The 8,732-nt window shown below is 36.2% G+C and overlaps 2 long non-coding RNA genes across 2 annotated transcripts in view; both read right to left on the minus strand.

Moving 5' to 3' along the window:
• The window catches only part of LOC148731103 (uncharacterized), a 2,264-nt gene extending 1,822 nt beyond the window's left edge, over positions 1 to 442 (minus strand). The window contains exon 1 of the long non-coding RNA XR_016001577.1: positions 355 to 442. This is a non-coding gene — a long non-coding RNA (uncharacterized LOC148731103). The remainder of the gene's footprint in view (positions 1 to 354) is intronic.
• Positions 443 to 2,508: 2,066 nt separating this feature from the next.
• Positions 2,509 to 3,635, minus strand: LOC148731104 (uncharacterized). The gene is made up of 2 exons (XR_016001578.1): positions 3,596 to 3,635; positions 2,509 to 3,463 (listed from the first exon to the last, which is right to left on the minus strand). It is a non-coding gene; the product is annotated as an uncharacterized LOC148731104 (long non-coding RNA).
• Positions 3,636 to 8,732: the final 5,097 nt, after the last annotated feature.

The raw sequence follows: 8,732 nt of genomic DNA on the forward strand, positions 1-8,732 counted from the left end.
GTTGTTATTATCCCTGCGAACAAATTCTAAATAACCATTAAAAACGTAGTATGGGAAACAGCGTTAATCAATTTTAAAATTTCTGAACTTCGATTCCTTTTCTGAGGATTGGGCGAAGTTTTTGATGACAGGCCTGAGTAACTACGAATTTCTCTATCAGCCCTTTCAACGAAAAAAATGGAGAGGTAGTAATAAGTAATTGCCATGTTTAAATTCCATGGACGCAAAAAATGTTTTTTATTCCCTGTGGAATTGAAATCATCATCCTTCACTCGGTTCTTTGGATGTCATAATTCACTGTCATTTAATCTTATCTTTCTTCGTACATTTTAAATATCAAAAAGGAATAAATACCTGAAATATATTTTCGCTGCTCCCTCACTTCGATTCAGATCGAGTGCCTTTCAAACAGCAATGAAGTCATACGCAAAAAGCAGGCTGCATACGGCTTTTCCAGATCATTATCATAAAAATACATTGTAATTAGCGAGTTTTCCATTCATTTCAAGTCACAATGGACGACATCCTCAAACATATGTGCTATAACGTCAGGAACTGTGCCTTCAGCTAGTTTTACATTGCTATAGATATAAAAGGTTTTGTCAATTTTAATAATTTGGATATTTCAACAGAGTTGAAATGGTAAATTGTCCACCGTAACGATTACAAAAGCTGACGTTTCGAGCATTAGTCCGTCGTCGGAGCGAATGTAAAGTGACTCACGCCATGTAAAATTTGTCAATTTTAAATGGCATGAGTCACCAGCTTATTACTGTGTGGATACAATGAAATATTTGAAGTTCATATATTTTGAACTGCGGTATTAGATAAGTATGATGCACGATCCTCGCAGTAGATAGCGCTATTTAAGCAATAGCGAAAATCAGACCTGAAAAAAATCAGGCCTGTACGGGATTCGAACCACTGGCCTCTGCGATACTAGTGCAGCGCTCTTACCAATTGAGCTAACAAGCCAAGTGGGAGCAGGTCGTTAAGTTGATTCGTAATAAACCCGTGAAAGTGATAAATCAGATACAATGAAATATTTATTAAATACTTTTTAAATATTACTGTTTGACAACGAAAAAAAAACCAATAACAATTTATTCAAAGGAGGCTTCTTAACGGGTTTTACAGTAATTTAGAAAACATATATCAATAGACACAATACAGTAAAACCAGCAAACTTGGAAATTGAATTGATCATTTTGAGGTATGCTGTCGCCATGGAGATAGATTTTACGTCTTTTATTCTAAATTACACTCGAGAAGTTAGCCGAGTTTATGAACTAGACCCAGTTTTCTTGCCTTAATCCAAACATATTCCACAAAGATTTTTAAATCACATGTATGATTTGCGACCAATTTACACTCCACCTCGTTGGCTTACCACTATTAGGCAAGATGCGGCACAGTGATCATGAAAGAGAAAATGAAAAAACAGTTTACATCTTATTGCTAAGAACTACAATAACATAAAATGATTTACACCTAAAAGTCTTTGAAATCACACTCGGAGAACAGATGTTCTGCCTCGATCAATTCAAAGCTTCAACATCACCTCTTGTGGGCCAAAGTATGTACTGATGCCCGACCCAACTGCCGGATATCATAGTCATTTTTATTTTTTTTTTGGGGAAGGAGGGGGGGGGGTGGTGAGGGATAGAAGGTAAGATTAGCGACACCCACCCAATCCTCCCTCGTTTTTATACTCCTCTGCTACTGTCGCACAGTTTAATAACACGTTTTCCTTTACTAATTGAACACCTTAAACCGGCGATCTTTTTTATATGATGCTTTCTAACATAAATGAACACAGTACGCATCTTCTGATTGGTCAATTCAGTTTCCAAGCGGATGCTTTATTATAGGGCCCGCATTTGATCGGCGACAACTAGTTATGTCATAACAGCAATGAAAAGCGTTTTTCCTGGCTCCAAAACACAATAAAATAACTGGAGACGATGAGAAGAGAGGAAGGCGAGTGATTTTAATAATAATAATAATAATAATAATAATAATATTAATAGTAATAATTTAATATTTATATTGCGCAAATTAACATGTGGATATGATCAAATGCGCATTACAACACTTTTCGGGGAACTTTGGCCGGACTGCATCAGCAGTTTACAAACAAACAAACAAACAAACAAACAATCGAAGGAAACTTATTTGAAGATGCCCCCTCCCCCCAATTCCCAGTAAACAGGCCAGACCACTTCACAGTAATCTCGTGAGTGGGTTCTTTAACATCCCCTGCCTAACCAAATTAACTAATTACTAGATCCAGGAGACGGGACCTACGGTTTATTCGTCCTTATCTGAGATTTCTTGATATTATATAGAAAGGTAGCGCATTCTTCTCAGTTATTTCAAGACCTTGAGTGTTGGTCCGGCCGGGGCTCGAACCATCGACCTCGACCTCCCGCACACCAGTCCAGCGCTCTAACCAATTGAGCTTACCGGGAGGCGGTTAGCTCATTAAAAACTTTCTCTCATTAAAACTTCTTCTTTAAAGTTTTTTTTATTTAGGCTCTTACAGCTTCTTTTGAAAGCCTCTCTTTTTCAAACTTTTCTTTTCCGTTAAAACCAGCTTATCACATATTTGAGAACTGAGATATCTCAGCGCTACATCGCTTATCACTTATTCATGTAGTTAGAAAACACTTCTCGAAACCGCCTTTGAAATCAGGGCTCTACAGGACAACATCGAATTGAACTTAACAAATAACTTACACTATCTTTAAAGCTTTTCCTGGTACTGAAAAGAGTTATCACATAAAATAACTAGTGTGCTAAACTAGTAGAATACATTTGAGTGAAGCAGTACTTTTGGCCTCCTACGCAGCCATGAACAACTCTAAATCACCAAGAGGTTCTTCATCTAACCCCTCAGAAACTTCCTCTTTTGATAAAAATTCTTCGCAATAATTCTCAGTTAATACCCCGCCACACATATATTTTTCACTCATCCGGGCTTGTGTTTCAACCTGACAAATCCGGGATAATTTGGTGAGAGGTCCATTCCAGCCGTTTTATTTAATTTGGTTTTGTTGCTTCCCTCGTCTGATAACTTCCACATTTCGTTTGTATAATTCTCATTATCCTGACAAGACTGTCACGAATGCTTGTTGTGATCCCTAAGGCTTCTTGTATGTGAAACTGCACCCTTAATATCCCAACTGTGGTGTGGAACCTGAAGCTCAAGCAGTAATGCATCGTCCAAGTCATTACCGAAGTCACAATCACCAACTTTAGGTTGCGTAACACAACCACTATTGTCAAATTGCGTTACATCTTATTTATTTCTTGGGAAACCATCTTCGTTCAAGTTGTTCTCGTTTGTATTACGCATCTCTTCCATTTCATCATTCCTAGAATCACTTAGCCTCTGCTCGCATTCAGATAACAACTTACAAAGCTCTGGATCATCAAAATCATTAGTTGAAAACTCGTCAAACTGAAAAATGAAAATACACGGTTTTGAAAGATTTTTAAATGAAGTAACAAAAGAGCTCATGATGAGATTAATAAACTACACTTCATGAATCGTATTCAAATCTTTTACACAGGAGAGTGATTATTCAATTACCTCACAACTTGACAACGGATTGATTTCCTGTGACTTTTCTGAAAGTAACCAAACGATACAGAGTTTGCAAATTCCTTTTTTTGAACATACGACAGTAGGCTATGACTAGTTTCTATGATAAAGAGACTTTTACCCCTTCAATGCTTCCTCAAATAACGCAACCGATAAAGCTTTCCCAATGTTTGAGTAATTAATGGATGAATCTGAAATTTAGTTAAGCACTTCCCGCCGTTAGGAATATACTCCAGACTTCTCCCCGTTTATTTTTTAAGGCTCCATCATTATTTTCATACTTTTGCAAAGTCTTGAAAATGTTTCGCAAGAATCCACACCTTTCTTTTAATTTTAAGAGTAAGCGTCTCTTGATTATCTTGTTGAAGGATTGTAAAAAGCTTAAATAATGCTGGTAAAGATCTGAATATAGATAGATAGATAGATAGATAGATTAGATAGATTAGATAAATTAGATAAATAGAGATTAGATAGGTAGGTAGATAGAAACTGGTTACTTCTCCAGTTCCTGGAAAAAACCCTGCCATACTTATCATTTCAATTGGAATCTGTGCGAGAACTGTCCCTGAATAGTTCTTCCGCACTCTCGATTTTAAGTCTGCTCCCCGACAAATCCTAAAAAATGATGTGTTTTCGGCAGCCAGAACATACCAGGGGAACGATAGTCAATCCCTCTACAGTCGTGGTCGTGGCATTTCTGGTAGTAAACACCAAGTCTCAAGTCTGCCACAATCCTAATATAAAAAAAAAAAAAATTAACTGCATGTTGGTGTATTTTCATAATCACTGATTCACCTTTCTTATAATTCATGGATGATATTTTGTTTATTAACCTGATTTTCTTTCAAGGAAGTTTGAATAGCCTCCATCATTCACCACTTACAACGAAATGTGGGTATAAGTTGATTACTGTAAATCATGTCAACAACATAAGTGCCATGCAGTAGAATCGTCGTGATCCAAACCGGAAGTAAACACCTTGTAAGGCAAAGAAAATACATGCACTTTATATGATAAGCTGAATAACACGTGCAGTCTGATTGGTTCTTACTTATGATCTATTAGAGGAGAGACGCATAGATGACGTCACAGTTTACATTATTTGCTTTATAACCGTATAAAATAAATAGATTTCAAGTTGCAGTTGTAGGTCACAGAAGACGTTCAAATGTGGAAAGACTTTGTTCTTATCACATTTTGACGTTACCTGTGACCTACTACAGAACAGATGCACGGAAACACGAAATCTGCTTGTTCATCATTGCTAAAAGAGTGGCTTTTTGGCTTACACCACGTTGTTACTCTTGTAACAGATTTCCTGTTACAATCAACATCATAAATAATTTCCAGGTGGTGACCAACATACTGAAAAAGAGAAAAAATATTCATATTTATTCCATATGTGGTCAAGTCAACATTCAAGAGTTGTCATAGGAAGAAAAACCAGGTTGTAAAGGACAAATAACTATAATTGAAGAATGTGCCAAAACACTGGATACTTTTGGAAATGGAAAGACTCCTGGTAATGACGGTAACCTGCCAGATTTTACAAAACTTTTTGGAGCTCTGTGGGAGCTCATGACAGATATGCTTTTACCGTATTTACCCCTGTATAATGCGCACCCATGTATGATGCGCACCCTTGTTTTTAACCTAATTTATCAGAAAAAAAAAGTTTTTCACGACAAAAAAGACAAGTTAAATATTTGTACAATTATTTATTAAGACAACAACAATGAGAAACTTACTATATCGTGAATATCAATATCTTTAATTTGCTACTTAGTTATGTATGACATTATTGAAATCAAACTTAAGAACTTCAAGCGAGGCCTAGCTAATTTGACGATTCCATGGCCCGGTAAATATTATGAGTGAGCAACAATATGATTTTGTGTCATACCATCGTATCTTTAGAATTTTCAAATTTTCTGGCCGTAAAATCAAGTAAACAACAATATAACCACGATGAATTCCACTGCGTGCCCTTAGTACATATAAGAAATTTGCGTGTTTTCGCCTATAACAGCAAATCAAGAACTGCTTTAAATAAAGCTTTTGTCCTGAAATATTTCTCGCTCGCTTTCTTCTTGCTTCTCATCGAAAAATTCCATGTAACATGAGATCTCTTCAGAAGCGGCCAAATTTGCATATTCACTCTGAAATCTGATACATCCATACATACATGCATACATACATAAGCTTTATTTATCTTCGGATTTCATTGTAGCTTACAAGCTAGTATCTCGGATCCTAAGTACTAATTTTAAAAGTTACAGCAAGAACAAGGCTAAAAAGATAAAAAAATAATTCATGATATAATAATATAATAATATAATAACCATTAATATAATATAATGTAATATTAATGTAATATTAACAGAAACCGTGCACTAATAGTTTGCGCTTAAATTCACTATAATCTACAGTCTTTCTAAAGTGGTCAGGGAGGGAGTTCCAGTACTTAACAGATGAATAGCTAAAAGAATTTAGACCCTATGTGGTTGTAAACGGCTTAGGAAGTGATAAAATATTGGTGCCCGTTAGCATTTACTATGCCCTTAGGGAGTAGGCAGTGGATCTTAGCTTGATCAGTTGTTTCAGATAGCACGGATATTTATCAAGATCAAGATGGAGACAGTTGAATATACAAATCATCATATTTTGTATCCTCCTGTTGGCTAAACCACACACACCTGCCTTGTCTAAAAGATCATCATAGTTCGAGTCCCAGTCCTTTAAAAAAAAGCTTAAAATAGTCTATTTAAGGTGTCCAGTTTAATAGAGTCCTCTGAATTACAAAAGTGCCATATCATTGAACAGTAGTGAAAATGGGGTAACATAAACGTTTTATAAAGGCGAAGCATAATTTCGGTAGAAATTATATTATGCTTCGCCTTTATATCAAAGCTTTAAATTATGCTTCGCCTTTATATCAAAGCTTGAAATGTGTTACTTTTTTGTTGTGTTTTTAACATATGCAAATTGGGATGTGCGTGACAAACAATGGAACTCGTGTATAATACGCAACGCGATTTTGATGGTTATTTTTGTAGAAAAAGGTGCGCATTATACACGGCTTTTACAGGTAATTCTTCTTTTGACTCACGAGAAATATTAAATTCACAAGAGCTGGCAGTTATCACATTAGCTGATAAAACAGGTAAAGATCAAATGTATTTGGAAACTTGAGGCTGACTTCATTAGTCAATGCTAACTCTAACCTTGCTTCTATGGTCATTACCATGAGAATCAAATAATTTCTTCCTCGACTAATTCACTATAATCAGTCGAGTTTTATCCAGGGTAGATTTATTGGAGAGGTGGCTCACTCAATTCTCGACATTATCGATCATGACGAATTGTTTCAGATGTCTGGTATTCTACTGTTTACAGATTTTGAAAAGGCCTTTGAATCTATTGACTGGGATTTTCATTATCAATCACTAGAGGACTTCAATTTTTGTCTGACCCTAATTATTACAGGCCTTCTGACAGGGTGCGCGGGTGCGGAACCGCACAATTCGGTCAAACCCGCACAATCCCGCACAATCTGTGACTTCGCAAACTCCCGGGACTTTGCAAAGTCCCGCACAATACAGAAAGTCCCGCACAATCTGTGACTTCGCAAAGTCCCGCACAATACAGAAATTTTTACTTGAAATTTCAATCAAAACGGGTATTTCTGTCGAGTATCGAGATTTCTAGAATATTTTAGACAATTTTCAGACTATTCACCTTCAAAAATACTCTAGAGTTTCCAGGCTTTCATCAAACAACTCGTCGATTGCGTTATTCAAACAACAAGGCGTTCTTACCGTAGCCTGCGCTTTCCTGGGCACTAGTCTACTTCTAACTCTATTTTTCATTGGCGGTTTGTGCCTATGCTTTTCAAATAACGAGTCAGAGGTGTTGTTGAAAAAGGCCGGCCGCTGGCGTTGTGGCTTTCTCATTCAAAGTGAAAGAAAGCAATGTTTATTCTTGGCATTTACAGGGCGAATGGGTTGTCAGATATTAAGACTTTCGTAAATCGTAGTGGAATAAGAAAACACGGCTTCCATCGGCAGTAACTTTTACCGGCGAACTCAAATTATGAGGCGATCTCCTCGACTGTTTTCGTTTAGCTCTTTCGATCGCTTTGACGAACAAAGAATTGCTTCAAAATATGCCCTAAAGCTCGGTCAATAAGATAAAAATAATTCAAAGTAAAATCTAGAAGTCATTTAGCCATTACAGGAGGAATTTCACATTGATATTACAAGAAAAGGTGTGATTTATGAGGAGAACCCGATGTTTACTTTAACAGGGAGTGGGATACGATATATTTTGTTCGACGCAAGATTACGCAATCCTGCTTAATTACCCGCACAATTAACATTTTCTCTTCTCAGTATAAATTATTCAATCGCATCTTGTTTACAAGTACCAAAATATTTAATTTAGTCGGAGATGTGTTTCTTCCGTGCAATTTACAAAGAAGACTTGTATCATCTGATTTATGACTGCTCAGTATGCATAAGCCTTTTGGAACAGGTTTTGCAATTGGTGGTGTAATTCTCATTGTGAAAATCTGAACCTATCTCTAGAAGAAGTTTTAATTGGCATTTTATTTAGAAATAAACTACTAAATTATCTGACAATGTTTGGTAAACTGTGTATATGGGAGTTCAGGAGAAACAAGTCAATTAATCCCAAAGTTTCATTTTTGTACCGAAAGTAGTAGCCAAGAAAGAGAGTGAAAGACTTATTGCCCTAAGATATAAGAAGCATCAAGAATTTAGGAAAAGATAGGAACCATTATGAATTGAAGTATTTGCACTGTGTCTGTGATGTGTTTTGCTATGACCATCCCTCTAGTATAATATATTATAAGTTAAGTATTAACTGTGATAGGGGATTGTGAGTAGTGTAAATTAAAAAATTTAAAATATATATATATTTTACAGCAGGTACAAAAATAATTGTGGCAAACTTAGTAAGGAATTAAATGTAACAAATATTCAGCACCATCAACTCGATATCACATCCGCAGGACACATCCATGTCCAGAAGACATTTGGGGATAATGGACATGCAGATAAACAATTCAGGTCTTTTCCTTAAGGTAGGAACTTGATGTGTTGTA

Source organism: Stylophora pistillata, chromosome 5 (assembly GCF_964205215.1).
Source record: "Stylophora pistillata chromosome 5, jaStyPist1.2, whole genome shotgun sequence".
NCBI classification, from domain to species: domain Eukaryota; kingdom Metazoa; phylum Cnidaria; class Anthozoa; order Scleractinia; family Pocilloporidae; genus Stylophora; species Stylophora pistillata.